This window comes from Bombus vosnesenskii, unplaced genomic scaffold, assembly GCF_011952255.1.
Source record: "Bombus vosnesenskii isolate JDL3184/JDL3185 unplaced genomic scaffold, Bvos_JDL3184-5_v1.1 scf7180000013848, whole genome shotgun sequence".
Lineage (NCBI taxonomy): Eukaryota > Metazoa > Arthropoda > Insecta > Hymenoptera > Apidae > Bombus > Bombus vosnesenskii.
In genome coordinates, this window is record NW_022883246.1 from 1,658 (window position 1) to 17,992 (window position 16,335).

Consider the following 16,335-nt stretch of genomic DNA (forward strand, 5'->3'; position numbering starts at 1 on the left):
AGACAAGATCCCACTGGAATTATGGAAGGGTAAGGGATGTGACCTCCAAGGGGAGATTAACAGACTGAGTGTGCTTGGATGCAGAGTCTGGTATCTGAAGAGTCCAAGCGGTGGAAAATTCGAGAGCAGGGTGGATGAGGGAATATTTGTAGGATATGACAAACAGATCAAAGGTTATAGAGTTTACCTGCCGAAGATCAAGAAGGTGATAATATCCTGTCATGTCAGGTTCGTGGAGAACACGTTCCCCTACAAGAACGCTAAAGCGGAGATGAGCAATATAAAAAGTAGGTCCTCAGAATGGATATGGGATGTAGAAGCCTTTGAACTTGGAAGGGGAGTTGGCCAGACTGACGTCGAAACACAGAGTGATGGCGAAAACGACGAAGGGGAGACTGACTACTTTATGGATAATTTAACGAGTGAGAATAATCCAGTGGAGGCTGTGAGTGTACCGATTGTGCCCAGGAGGCCGGCAAGACGGCCTCCGAAACCGAAAACATGTGATAATTGTGCTCATACTGCGACCGTTTGTAAAACTCAAAACGTGTGTGTACCTGTGAATGTGTACGAAGCCCTGAGGGGGCCAGATGCTCAAAAGCGGTCTGAGGCAATAAGGAAAGAATTAGACAATCTAAAAAGAAAAGATGTGTGGGACATTGTGCAAAGACACTTAAATAAAAACGTTATAGACTGTAAGTGGGTGCTTGTGATAAAGAGAGACCCTGATAGGTATAAGGCTAGACTGGTAGCTCGGGGATTCTGGCAGAGATCTGGAGTAGATTACTCAGAAACCTTCAGTCCAATAGTGAAACGCAGAACTCTAAGAATTCTGCTTGCTCTATCTGCGGAGAATGGGTGGGTTTATGAGCACATCGATGTGGAATGTGCGTATCTCAACAGTTCTCTGGATGAGCATATATACATGGAGCAACCAGAATTTCCCAAGCCAGGGAAGGACAGAACTCAATTTGTGTGTAAACTTAAAAAGAGCCTGTATGGACTGAAACAAGCTGGGAGAATGTGGTTTAGGCACATCAATAGTATTTTAAAGGGTATGAGTCTGAACCCATGTGTGAGCGATCCATGTGTGTATGTGAATGCGTCCAAAGATTTGATTGTAGCTGTGTATGTGGATGACATTCTTGTGTTTGGGACGAAGGAGTGGATTGAAATATTCAAAGCTAGGATTAAGGACAAATTAGACGTAAGAATGCTAGGTGTAGACACTCAATTTCTATCCATCCGCCTGAGCATGCCAAACAGCACCACTGTGATATTTGATCAATCCATACAGATAGGTCAAATGCTGGATCTGTTTGACATTACTCGTGAGGTTGGGGTGGTGGGAGTGTCGACACCGCTAGCTAGAGAATGCGAGGCTGGTTTTGATATTGAACGTGATGAGCCTCTCGACAGCAAATTATATGAACAAGCTGTGGGGCACATAATGTATGTAGCTACTGTAAGTCGTCCTGATGTTGCGTGTGCAATAGGGAAACTAAGCCAAAGATGCGCGAATCCGACTGTATCCGATTGGAAAGCAGCGAAGCGGGTATTCAGATATTTACTAAAGACCAAAGACTTGAAGTTAGTATACCAAAGGACCGGGCAACCTCTGAAGGTGTTTCGCGACTCGGATTTTGCGGGTTGCACGGTAGACAGGAAATCCAGGAGCGGGTATGTGTTCATACTCGCTGGTGGTGCGATATCCTGGCTATCCAAAAAACAACCGATTATAGCTCAATCGACGTGCGAAGCGGAGTTCGTGACGATGCAGGAAGCAGCAAGGGAAACAGTGTGGATTTCCTTACTGTTAAGGGAGTTGGGCCAATTGTCATATTGCCCTCGCCCTTGCAAGATCTTCTGTGATAATATCGGAGCTATTTCATGGTCAAAGGATGAAGTAGCTGCCGAAAGTTCTAAGCACGTCCAAGTGCGTTACATTTATATTAGATTATACGTATTATATATAGGGGATATTAGATTATACGTATATACCTAGTCCTGAGAATGACGCTGACATCCTTACCAAAGGCTTAAATAGGGTTAAGACTCAGTATTTCACCAAAGCTATGGAGCTTGTAGGAACTACGATCAAAGGGGAGTGTTGAAAAATGTTAGGTTGGCATGATCGCTAGTTACTACAAGCTAAGTTGGTACGACTTCTAACGACGCTCTTTTGTCTTAGAAGTCGACCACGTGTTAATTGACCGAGTGTATTCTGTGTGTTAAGACGTGTTGTACGAGGCGATCAAATATATTGGAGAAAATCGAATCTGCGTGAATCGATTAATTAATAAACTCAAACCTATATCCTTTAACAGCCCTAAACCAGGATATTTAAATTTTATATTATTGTATTAAATAATATTGTATTGATAGGAAGTATTTTATCGCTACAATTATGAGTTTTGATTAAATATAGCATAGTGTCGCGTCACTACGAGAAAGGAGGTCAGTCGTAAAAAGTGGCAGTAATTGTATAATAACAAAGAACAAGCCAAATATACCGGAATAACTCATCGGCTAGCGGTTGTGTCTATCAAAAACAAAAGAAATTTGAAAGATCTTAGTTTATAGGACTTGTTGACAATCAATGTCACGCGGTCGATACAATGTTTAAGTGGGCTGTGTTTAGACACACAGCATAATTTATAAAATAAACAATTCTTATATTTGATTTAAGAAATGATAGATGGTTTGCGAGCAGTATTTATTAGACAGTGGCTGAAATTCAGTTTATAATTTGAATTTAATAATTAAATATCTAACGAATGAGTGTTTAGTCTATAAAGCACGAATGGAACAGATAATAACAATCTACAGAGCGTTCGTGCTTGGCGGTTGTATTATTTTGTTTTGTTTACCTAGTGGATGGGTATTCTGTTGCGACGGCTTTAAATTTGTAGATGTAAATAATGGGATTGTTTGATATTATTATAAGGAGTGGGCGATCACGGCATGCACCCTGAGAGTTGTATAGCACTGGTAGAGTTATTCGAGTGGAGATAGTCGCTAACTATTGATAAACTGCGTAAAATGCACTTGCACTTGCACATAAATTCAATCGAGGTTGTTAGAATCACGTGGCAGGCTAAAGTATATGTCGGAGATGAAAGGTCATCGGAGCCTTCCCCTTGGTATTTCGGAAAAATTCCTTAACACCGTAATCTAGAATCTACCATAGCTGTAATTAAACAATTGTAGTCACCCAGTCCGATTGTAATTGTTCGAGATTTGTGATGATGAGCTTGGGCTCAAGGCGACAATTAGTCGCCGAACGTAGCCGCGGTCAAGGGATGAACGCTTTGTCTAACAAAGGTACGGAGTAATTCTATAGCTCTCCTTAAAAGAAATATTTGTAGCGGCACGCGACAGTAAACATTCCAACGGTTTCTGTCCCGTGGCTCGCCACACGCAGATCCTATTCTCCGGGCAGGATGTTTACCAGATGCCGACGCGTCTCCGCAGTACGTGATCGGCTAGCCCGAGGACCGTTATAAACACTAATATCTAGTTACCTAAAATCCTTCAACAGATAAACAGTCTTTGTCCCAGTTACAGGAAGACAGGAGAGACCTATTTTTCCACGAACGACGTCACGGATGTCGCGAGTATGTGATCATTGTGAGCTGTGTCAACTCTGTAACATTTTTGTGTGTGTCAATAAAAATAACTTCAGTGTAAAAAAATGAATAGCTTCAGTGAGGAATCCTTACCTGTCCCAAGCCTCCGCCAAGAGGACGACTCGGGCCCAGATTCGGACTTTGACTCGACATATATGTAATTGTACAGCATAAGAACATTTATATAAATAATATAATTGTACAATAAATGTACGCAAACATTGACATTATTTATTGTTAGGGAAAAATCGACATAAATTTCCTCTATATTGTCTATTGCAATGATCAAGTTTATTTCGTTGATTGGTGGTTCATCGGCTTATTCTGTTTTTGCCGAGCACACGCGTTTTTGTGGCTTGACGGTGAACTCGACCTAGGCAGTTTTTGCATAAAAGAATGTATGTGTGTGTTTGCAGAGAATGCCTACATGAAGACAAGAGGGCTTAGTCAGCGAGTTCAAGCGGACGTCTCTCTTTACCTGGCAGTTAAATAATATTTCAATCTCCCGTAATCTTTCAATCTCCCGTAATCTTTCAATCTCCCGTAATCTTTTAATCTCCCGTAATCTTTCAATCTCCCCCTATCATACCTACATATACTATGAACAAAATACTGTATCCGGTAGCAACCTACGCATAGGTTGCACGGACGCACAACTATAGGCAGAATTCATTCAAGCGATACCGGCAGTTTTTCGCGAATATCTCGGAAATTAAGCAAGTTCAGTCCTTGTATGGATAGGAAAAGATTTTTCAAAATATAGATTTGCACGACATACGCAAAAAACATCAAAATCGAAGTTTAGTCAGTCTTACTACAGTTTCAGTAAATAGTGAATATAGACTAATATCTACGTAACATAGTGTAATTAATATCGCAATCTCGTTATACAAACTTGAACGAACGTATAAAGTGTCAATTTTGAACGATCCTTTAGTTTTACGATTTATTCCTTTTTTCGTCAACCGACATGCCGGTGGAAGTGTCACACGCTCAAGAAAGGCCACCCGCTCAGAAACAGTAATAAAGTAGACGAAACATCCTGCATGCCATAGCTATCGAAATAATAACAAAACAGCCCCTCCAAAGGGACTAAAACCTCCATATAAAACCCTCCTAAATTAGCGCTCAACACATTATTCTGTTGTAACACTTTGAACCGACACTCTGTTGGATTTATACAATAAAATTTCCATCAACTTATACGAAGTCACCTGGTCATGCGATAGCGGTGAGAATAGACAGTAACCGAACGCCCACCCGTGAGATATATGAATCATAGTGAGGAGGCAAAGATCCCAGTTCTTTAGTAAGTAAGTCAGTCTGTATTTTGCTACTGAAGTGTAACTTCGCCTTTTGAATAAAGTATTGTTCATTCGCCTATCTTTTTTTATATATATCGAAGATGAAAGGAAAGCCGAAGCCTTTTCTTGGAAATTTTGGGAACATCCTCTACTCTAGCCTAGATTTTATCCTAGCTGTAATTGTTCAAGATTTGTGATAGCGAGATTGGGTTCGAGGTGACAATTGGTCGCCGAACGTAGCCACGGTCACGGGATGGACGTTTTGCCTAACGGAGGTCTGGAGTGGTTGTATGGGTTTTCCGAGAAATGTGGTAGTGGCGGCATGCGGCCTCGGGAGCGGGCCTAGCCACGTGTGATGTTGCCCCAGAGGTGCCGATACAATGGGACATACATTGTATTAATAATCAAACTCGAGGTAGAAACTGCCTAGCAACGGTGTTTGGAACTTTCTCGATGCTTCCAAACGAGTATAGAAAGCAAATGCAATCGTACAGCGAGAAAAATCTCCACGAGGCTGGCATTCGTGCGATTGTCTTGGAGAGTAACACATCGAGCATTTTCAACAATCGTATTTTTGCGTCTAAGATTAGTCTACGTTTAGTAAAGAGTTATTCCGTTGACCGTGGATTCGTTTAAACACAAAAACGTTGTTAATAGCATTCATTAAACTTATTATTCGTAAATCATACTATTCATTAAACTTACTATTCGTTAAATAAGTTTAATGAATAGTGCTAGTCTAATGAATAAGTCTAATGAATAGTTCAATGAATGCGCTATTAATAAAGGAACTTGTTTGGATTCAGAAGATGGATACACCTATTGGCAGCCACATCCACTATTCCTATGTAAGTTCGAGCAATATGACGTCTTGTACGAAGGAATCGCCACAAAAATTCAAGAAATAAAAACCAATAGCAACCCGACGCTACCGGGTTTTGCCTTTACGACTCAAGAAATAACCTTTGTGCTAACCAAAACTGGAGAACAGCCTTTGTGCGGATACACCCTGTTATCCACAGAACACCCCAAGCTCTTTTTCCTAAAAACGACTAAAGGAAATACATTTATACCCAAACGTAAAACAGCAGTCAAAAATTTGGATATATTCACATACGTTAACTCAAAATTCATTTACGTAGAAAAACTGTCAGAAGACAAATAACGGTACTCTATCAGGATATATTGACACTAAGATGCATCTCGGAAAAGAAAATAATAGAGAATGCATTCAGTCTAGCAACTATATTACCTGATGAATTTGCGTATGCAATAACCAAAACTCCAGGACACATGGCTTTGGTCGCAGGAGAAGCAGTACACATAGTTAAATGCATTCCAGTTCAAGTGAAAGTAGGCAATGCCCTGGCCGCGCTGAGTGCACTCGTTCCCGTTAGATCACGAAAGTTAAGCAGCGCCGGGCACGGATAGTACTTGGATGGGTGATCGCCTGGGATTCCGTGTGGCGTTGGCAGAGCGCGCTGGGCCCGCCGCGCCCCCCATGCGGTGGTTGATACGGATGCCAGCGCGAAGGTTCGTTTCTCAGAGGAGATTCCTGATCAAGTGTTGGAGGCTTTCCTACGCCACCATTCCTCAGATCAAGGGGGGGTACTTGTCCTGAAGTACTCTCATGGTGTTTAGATAGGTTTCGTGAAATGTATCCTGATGCTCCGTGTGTAGATTTTGACTTTACTTGGTAACAGTGCCTTATTTATTCATGTGTGCATATATGCCTAAATGTGTTCCCAGCGGGTGTTATTTTATTGGAGTGATTTTGTCTATATTCTTATATTTTATTTAATAAGATATGTTTTGTTTGTTGTTTTTCTCCCTTGCATTGACACGCGGTGAGTAGCGTCGGCTTCCGGATGACGGGTTGTGCATCTTGATTGTTGATTTGGTATATTATCATTACGTAGATTTTGATTACTATTTCCATGTGATTGTTTCCTCCGGTGTTTGATTTGATTTACTGTTATGAACATAGGTTTTGGTCATTTCGATATTAACGTTTAATGATGCATACGGAGGTATCTTCGTCAGAGGTTCCCATGCGGACTGTTCCAGTGCATATCTTGTTTTGTTTTCTTTTATTTAGTTTATCCTTTTTCGTTCATTTTTTATTCACTGCAAGTATTCCAGCGCAAGAAGAAGAGGGTTTGTAACCAGCCACGAGAAACAAACCATGGATTAAAATCTTATAATAAATTATTGAACCCTTAACTACTCATGGTGAACGGATTAAGAAGAAATAATAAATGACAATTAATACAATACACAGTAGCAAAAATGTTAAAATCTGTTAACGAACAGTCACGAGAAAGGGAAACTGGATCGTAATCAGCTATCAACCCGTCCATGATTGACGAATTAGAAGGAATATATGAAACACTGAAAGATAAAGGCAATACCCCGAAAGGAAAATCCCATTGTGACGCACTGACAAAATGAATCAACAAAAACTTCATAATAAAGCGAGACATGTTAATAATAAAATATCTTTGTTCTGTTACACAGAATGGGCGTTGAATTTAACAATCAGAAGAACCAATTGTTATACCTTCCGGATGGAATCTTACCTACGGACTACCCGGATGCTTACGAGGAATTGTTATTCAGTTGTTGCGTCCATCTAATCCGCTCTGCTTACTAGTTCCAATATGTTTTTATTTGTCAAGACTGATTGGATCCGGAGGATCAAGAATTACACGAAGATACGCCAACACACTTGCTGTGTGGAGTACCGGAGCGAACTACAGCAAAGCATTGCCGAATGTGCGATATAGATATGTCACAGATACAACCCGCGACATCCAGTACTGAGTGTATAAACGCTTACATGGATCTTACCGAAACCGAAAAAAGTTTTCTGGCTTTTGGAAAGATAACTTGCCCCGTTGTCCCCCTAGATGACTACAATATCATTATCGACAACTTACACGGATAAATACATATACATATACATATTTATACATATACATACATATACATACATACATACACATGTCGGATCACGATTCGAATCTTGGGCGCGCGACGACTCTTCATGTGGACTAGCCATCGTTTCACAAAGCCGAGATTTTATTTACACGTATATACAGGTCTATCACTAAGCTTAACAAATAATAGGTACAACTAATAATAAGTCTAACAAACACTAAGCCTAATGAATAATACGATCTACGAATAATTAAATTAAATAATACTATTAGCAATGTTTGAGTTCAAACGAATCCACGGTCACCGGGATAACTCCTTACTAAGCGAAACTAACTTAGACGCAAATGCGATAGTCGAAAATGCTCGATGTATCACTCTCCAAGGCAATCGCAAGAATGCCAGCCTCGTGGAGATTTTTCTCCCTGTACGATTGCATTTTGTTTTCTATACCCGTTTGGAAGCATCGAGAAGGTTCCAAACGCCGTTGCTAGGCACACTCGTTGGAAGCATCGAGAAAGTTCCAAACGCCGTTGCTAGGCAGTTTCTGCCTGGAGTTTTGATTACTAATACAATGTATGTCCCATTGCATCGGCACCTCCGAGGCAACATCACACGTGGCTAGGCCCGCTCTCGAGGCCGCATGCCGCCACAACCACATTTCTCGGAAAACACATACAACCACTCCAGACCTCCGTTAGATAAAACATCCATCCCGTGACCGTGGCTACGTTCAGCGACCGATTGTCACCTCGAACCCAATCTCGCTTATTACAAATCTTATGCAATTGCAACTATAATAAAATCTAGGCTAAGGTACTAGAGGATGTTCCCAGAATTTCCAAGGAAAGGCTTCGGCTTTCCTTTCATCTCCGACATACATATAATTGTAAATTACTATAGTAACGGGCCCAAGAAAGTAAGAATAAAAAGAAAGAAAAACAAAAACAACAACTCAATTGAAAACGTAACAATAACAATTAAAATATTTTTTTCGTGGCAGCGGTGGGATGCGCTCCACAGAGGATTAAAGTTCTTACGATTATTGACAAAATATAATAGAGAATATGGCAACTCCATTAGAATCATTGAACGAAGACATGCTCTTGACATTGTCAGAAAAACTAAGAGCATGTGATGCAAATTTTCGAGTAATGAGCCGACATGAGTACAAAAACCAATGAATTACAAGACGACATGCGTTCACTCAAAACAAAAAAGGAAATCGAGACACCCGTATCACTGCCGATAATTCCTCAGGTGACAATACCGACAGACGGTAGCCCCCAACTAATCAAGTTAAAAGACGCGATCGAGTCAGTACCAATATTCGACAGACATCGACCCTCAGTATTTCAATTTTTAAGAGCATGCGAGCGCGCACGAAACATGATTCCGCGGCATCAGGAGCCTCAATTGGTAAAATTATTAATGAATAAGCTTCGCGGGCACGGGTACCTCGCCGTAGAGGACAGTCAGCTAAACAGTTTGGACGATTTCGGGAACAAATTAAAGGATATGTTCGGCCCAGGGAAATCCCTTAACGAATATAAGGGAGAATTAGGAACAATATTGGAACGACCGGGGGAAGACATACTAGACTATATAGATCGCGTCAGAAACCTTAGGTTAGCAATAATGGACGGAGAAAGATGTGATTACGGTATTATATCTCAGGATGTTCAAGACACAATAGATTGGGACACAAGGGAGGCCTTCGTTAAGGGACTCCCAAACGAGGTATATTTGCGAGTAAAAATAGCGGGATACCATTCTTTAGAAGAACTCGTATCGCCAAGCCGTTAAAGCAACGCGAGAATTAAAACGAGCAAACGACAGAACGCAATACCAACGTCCGACACCTCCGAACAATTACAATCGTAACAACGTTCGTCCCCCGAGCAATAGTAAAAACATCGGAAACAACCGCCAGGATCGAAGACCCATATCGCCGCCGCAAAATGGCCCAAACGCTCCGAGACAAAATGCGCTAACATGCAATTATTGCAAAAAAACCTGGGCATTTGATAAAAGATTGTTATACATTCAAAGCCAGAGTAGACGCTAGGATAATCGTACCCTATGCATCGGAACAATCGGGAAACCGGGCACGTCCTTCGGGAGAATGGGGCGAGCCACGAAGGAACGATATTCCGAATCGCCCGAGAGTACAGGCAGTAGCAAGAAAGCCGGCGCCTACGCCAGTAAAACAAACACGAGCAGCGATCCCCGTAAAATCAACTACACGATCTACAACAAAAACCAGAGCGAATGTAAAGCCGGCTGTAAAACCAACGGAACCACCACCAAATACTGTGGGAAAACCTTCCTGCTGGATCAAAAAGAGAAGAAAATACGAGAAGAATTGACAAAAGAAAATCACCAAGGATCGGACTCAGATTTGGACTCTCCGGATTGTTTCAATAAAAATGAACGAAACTCCAAGTACTCCCACCGCTAGAATAGTCTCCCCAGATTTAAAAACTAAGACAAATTTACTATTAGACTCCGGATCAGAAATCAATATTGTTACGTTTTTGTTTGGTTCGTTTTGGTTGTGTTGCCGTTAATTTTTGAATTCAGATTAAATTGTAGTGTTGTCTGTTATTTAATGCGATTGACAATTAAACTCCACGTTTCGGCTAACCTGCTACGCGCAGGAGTACTGGCACGGGAGAGGATTAAAGTCGGTGAAAATAAATGTTCGCTTAATCCTATTATATTATTAGACAAATATTCTTCACAAAAAATGTTTATTCATATCCTAATTGGAAATTGACAGAATTGTCGTTGAAATTTCAAATACTCGAAGTTACTCGAATCGTTCGCAATATGTTTTCACTCTTATTAATTACAAGATTTTAATTTGATAGATTTGCGATAATATACAAATTGACAAATGCAAACACGTCGATTAACAAGACTAACAAGAACTGGGGAACTGAGGAACTCTGAACTAAGGAATTATCTCTCTCTCTCTTCTATGTCGCTACGCTTATTTATATGTCGGAGATGAAAGAACACCGGAGCCTTTGAAACTTTGGATAATCCCGCAACATTGTAACCCAGAGTCTACTATAGCTGTAATTGAACAATTGTAGTTATTCAATCCGATTGTAATTGTTCGAGATTTGTGATGATGAGCTTGGGCTCAAGGCGACAATTAGTCGCCGAACGTAGCCGCGGTCAAGGGATGAACGCTTTGTCTAACAAAGGCATTGAGTAACCCTATAGCTCTCCTTAAAAGAAAGATTTGTAGCGGCACGTGGCAGTAAACATTCCAACGGTTTCTGACCCGTAGCTCGCCACACGCAGATCCTATTCCCCGGGCAGGATGTTTACCAGATGCCGACGCGTCTCCGCAGTACGTGATCGGCTAGCCCGAGGACCGTTATAAACACTAATATCTAGTTACCTAAAATCCTTCAACAGATAAACAGTCTTTGTCCCAGTTACAGGAAGACAGGAGAGACCTATTTTTCCACGAACGACGTCACGGATGTCGCGAGTATGTGATCATTGTGAGCTGTGTCAACTCTGTAACATTTTTGTGTGTGTCAATAAAAATAACTTCAGTGTAAAAAAATGAATAGCTTCAGTGAGGAATCCTTACCTGTTCCAAGCCTCCGCCAAGAGGACGACTCGGGCCCAGATTCGGACTTTGACTCGACATATATGTAATTGTACAGCATAAGAACATTTATATAAATAATATAATTGTACAATAAATGTACGCAAACATTGACATTATTTATTGTTAGGGAAAAATCGACATAAATTTCCTCTATATTGTCTATTGTAATGATCAAGTTTATTTCGTTGATTGGTGGTTCATCGGCTTATTCTGTTTTTGCCGAACACGCGCGTTTTTGTGGCTTGACGGTGAACTCGACCTAGGCAGTTTTTGCATAAAAGAATGTATGTGTGTGTTTACAGAGAATGCCTACATGAAGACAAGAGGGCTTAGTCAGCGAGTTCAAGCGGACGTCTCTCTTTACCTGGCAGTTAAATAATATTTCAATCTCCCGTAATCTTTCAATCTCCCGTAATCTTTCAATCTCCCGTAATCTTTTAATCTCCCATAATCTTTCAATCTCCCCCTATCATACCTACATATACTATGAACAAAATACTGTATCCGGTAGCAACCTACGCATAGGTTGCACGGACGCACAACTATAGGCAGAATTCATTTAAGCGATACCGGCAGTTTTTCGCGAATATCTCGGAAATTAAGCAAGTTCAGTCCTTGTATGGATAGGAAAAGATTTTTCAAAATATAGATTTGCACGACATACGCAAAAAACATCAAAATCGAAGTTTAGTCAGTCTTACTACAGTTTCAGTAAATAGTGAATATAGACTAATATCTACGTAACATAGTATAATTAATATCGCAATCTCGTTATACAAACTTGAACGAACGTATAAAGTATCAATTTTGAACGATCCTTTAGTTTTACGATTTATTCCTTTTTTCGCTAGCCGAACCGTGGACGTCAACCGACATGCCGGTGGAAGTGTCACACGCTCAAGAAAGGCCACCCGCTCAGAAACAGTAATAAAGTAGACGAAACATCCTACATGCCATAGCTATCGAAATAATAACAAAACAGCCCCTCCAAAGGGACTAAAACCTCCATATAAAAACCGTCCTAAATTAGCGCTCAACACATTATTCTGTTGTAACACTTTGAACCGACACTCTGTTGGATTTATACAATAAAATTTCCATCAACTTATACGAAGTCACCTGGTCATGCGATAGCGGTGAGAATAGACAGTAACCGAACGCCCACCCGTGAGATATATGAATCATAGTGAGGAGGCAAAGATCCCAGTTCTTTAGTAAGTAAGTCAGTCTGTATTTTGCTACTGAAGTGTAACTTCGCCTTTTGAATAAAGTATTGTTCATTCGCCTATCTTTTTTTATATATATCGAAGATGAAAGGAAAGCCGAAGCCTTTTCTTGGAAATTTTGGGAACATCCTCTACTCTAGCCTAGATTTTATCCTAGCTGTAATTGTTCAAGATTTGTGATAGCGAGATTGGGTTCGAGGTGACAATTGGTCGCCGAACGTAGCCACGGTCACGGGATGGACGTTTTGCCTAACGGAGGTCTGGAGTGGTTGTATGGGTTTTCCGAGAAATGTGGTAGTGGCGGCATGCGGCCTCGGGAGCGGGCCTAGCCACGTGTGATGTTGCCCCAGAGGTGCCGATACAATGGGACATACATTGTATTAATAATCAAACTCGAGGTAGAAACTGCCTAGCAACGGTGTTTGGAACTTTCTCGATGCTTCCAAACGAGTATAGAAAGCAAATGCAATCGTACAGCGAGAAAAATCTCCACGAGGCTGGCATTCGTGCGATTGTCTTGGAGAGTAACACATCGAGCATTTTCAACAATCGTATTTTTGCGTCTAAGATTAGTCTACGTTTAGTAAAGAGTTATTCCGTTGACCGTGGATTCGTTTAAACACAAAAACGTTGTTAATAGCATTCATTAAACTTATTATTCGTAAATCATACTATTCATTAAACTTACTATTCGTTAAATAAGTTTAATGAATAGTGCTAGTCTAATGAATAAGTCTAATGAATAGTTCAATGAATGCGCTATTAATAAAGGAACTTGTTTGGATTCAGAAGATGGATACACCTATTGGCAGCCACATCCACTATTCCTATGTAAGTTCGAGCAATATGACGTCTTGTACGAAGGAATCGCCACAAAAATTCAAGAAATAAAAACCAATAGCAACCCGACGCTACCGGGTTTTGCCTTTACGACTCAAGAAATAACCTTTGTGCTAACCAAAACTGGAGAACAGCCTTTTTGCGGATACACCCTGTTATCCACAGAACACCCCAAGCTCTTTTTCCTAAAAACGACTAAAGGAAATACATTTATACCCAAACGTAAAACAGCAGTCAAAAATTTGGATATATTCACATACGTTAACTCAAAATTCATTTACGTAGAAAAACTGTCAGAAGACAAATAACGGTACTCTATCAGGATATATTGACACTAAGATGCATCTCGGAAAAGAAAATAATAGAGAATGCATTCAGTCTAGCAACTATATTACCTGATGAATTTGCGTATGCAATAACCAAAACTCCAGGACACATGGCTTTGGTCGCAGGAGAAGCAGTACACATAGTTAAATGCATTCCAGTTCAAGTGAAAGTAGGCAATGCCCTGGCCGCGCTGAGTGCACTCGTTCCCGTTAGATCACGAAAGTTAAGCAGCGCCGGGCACGGATAGTACTTGGATGGGTGATCGCCTGGGATTCCGTGTGGCGTTGGCAGAGCGCGCTGGGCCCGCCGCGCCCCCCATGCGGTGGTTGATACGGATGCCAGCGCGAAGGTTCGTTTCTCAGAGGAGATTCCTGATCAAGTGTTGGAGGCTTTCCTACGCCACCATTCCTCAGATCAAGGGGGGGTACTTGTCCTGAAGTACTCTCATGGTGTTTAGATAGGTTTCGTGAAATGTATCCTGATGCTCCGTGTGTAGATTTTGACTTTACTTGGTAACAGTGCCTTATTTATTCATGTGTGCATATATGCCTAAATGTGTTCCCAGCGGGTGTTATTTTATTGGAGTGATTTTGTCTATATTCTTATATTTTATTTAATAAGATATGTTTTGTTTGTTGTTTTTCTCCCTTGCATTGACACGCGGTGAGTAGCGTCGGCTTCCGGATGACGGGTTGTGCATCTTGATTGTTGATTTGGTATATTATCATTACGTAGATTTTGATTACTATTTCCATGTGATTGTTTCCTCCGGTGTTTGATTTGATTTACTGTTATGAACATAGGTTTTGGTCATTTCGATATTAACGTTTAATGATGCATACGGAGGTATCTTCGTCAGAGGTTCCCATGCGGACTGTTCCAGTGCATATCTTGTTTTGTTTTCTTTTATTTAGTTTATCCTTTTTCGTTCATTTTTTATTCACTGCAAGTAGTATTCCAGCGCAAGAAGAAGAGGGGTTGTAACCAGCCACGAGAAACAAACCATGGATTAAAATCTTATAATAAATTATTAAACCCTTAACTACTCATGGTGAACGGATTAAGAAGAAATAATAAATGACAATTAATACAATACACAGTAGCAAAAATGTTAAAATCTGTTAACGAACAGTCACGAGAAAGGGAAACTGGATCGTAATCAGCTATCAACCCGTCCATGATTGACGAATTAGAAGGAATATATGAAACACTGAAAGATAAAGGCAATACCCCGAAAGGAAAATCCCATTGTGACGCACTGACAAAATGAATCAACAAAAACTTCATAATAAAGCGAGACATGTTAATAATAAAATATCTTTGTTCTGTTACACAGAATGGGCGTTGAATTTAACAATCAGAAGAACCAATTGTTATACCTTCCGGATGGAATCTTACCTACGGACTACCCGGATGCTTACGAGGAATTGTTATTCAGTTGTTGCGTCCATCTAATCCGCTCTGCTTACTAGTTCCAATATGTTTTTATTTGTCAAGACTGATTGGATCCGGAGGATCAAGAATTACACGAAGATACGCCAACACACTTGCTGTGTGGAGTACCGGAGCGAACTACAGCAAAGCATTGCCGAATGTGCGATATAGATATGTCACAGATACAACCCGCGACATCCAGTACTGAGTGCATAAACGCTTACATGGATCTTACCGAAACCGAAAAAAGTTTTCTGGCTTTTGGAAAGATAACTTGCCCCGTTGTCCCCCTAGATGACTACAATATCATTATCGACAACTTACACGGATAAATACATATACATATACATATTTATACATATACATACATATACATACATACATACACATGTCGGATCACGATTCGAATCTTGGGCGCGCGACGACTCTTCATGTGGACTAGCCATCGTTTCACAAAGCCGAGATTTTATTTACACGTATATACAGGTCTATCACTAAGCTCAACAAATAATAGGTACAACTAATAATAAGTCTAACAAACACTAAGCCTAATGAATAATACGATCTACGAATAATTAAATTAAATAATACTATTAGCAATGTTTGAGTTCAAACGAATCCACGGTCACCGGGATAACTCCTTACTAAGCGAAACTAACTTAGACGCAAATGCGATCGTCGAAAATGCTCGATGTATCGCTCTCCAAGGCAATCGCAAGAATGCCAGCCTCGTGGAGATTTTTCTCCCTGTACGATTGCATTTTGTTTTCTATACCCGTTTGGAAGCATCGAGGAGGTTCCAAACGCCGTTGCTAGGCACACTCGTTGGAAGCATCGAGAAAGTTCCAAACGCCGTTGCTAGGCAGTTTCTGCCTGGAGTTTTGATTACTAATACAATGTATGTCCCATTGCATCGGCACCTCCGAGGCAACATCGCACGTGGCTAGGCCCGCTCTCGAGGCCGCATGCCGCCACAACCACATTTCTCGGAAAACACATACAAC

The 16,335-nt window shown here is 40.7% G+C and overlaps 2 pseudogenes; both read left to right on the forward strand.

The window, feature by feature from the left end:
* The first annotated feature begins 6,289 nt into the window (after positions 1-6,289).
* Positions 6,290-6,407, forward strand: LOC117239007 (annotated as a pseudogene).
* Positions 6,408-14,069: 7,662 nt separating this feature from the next.
* LOC117239008 lies at positions 14,070-14,187 on the forward strand (annotated as a pseudogene).
* Positions 14,188-16,335: the final 2,148 nt, after the last annotated feature.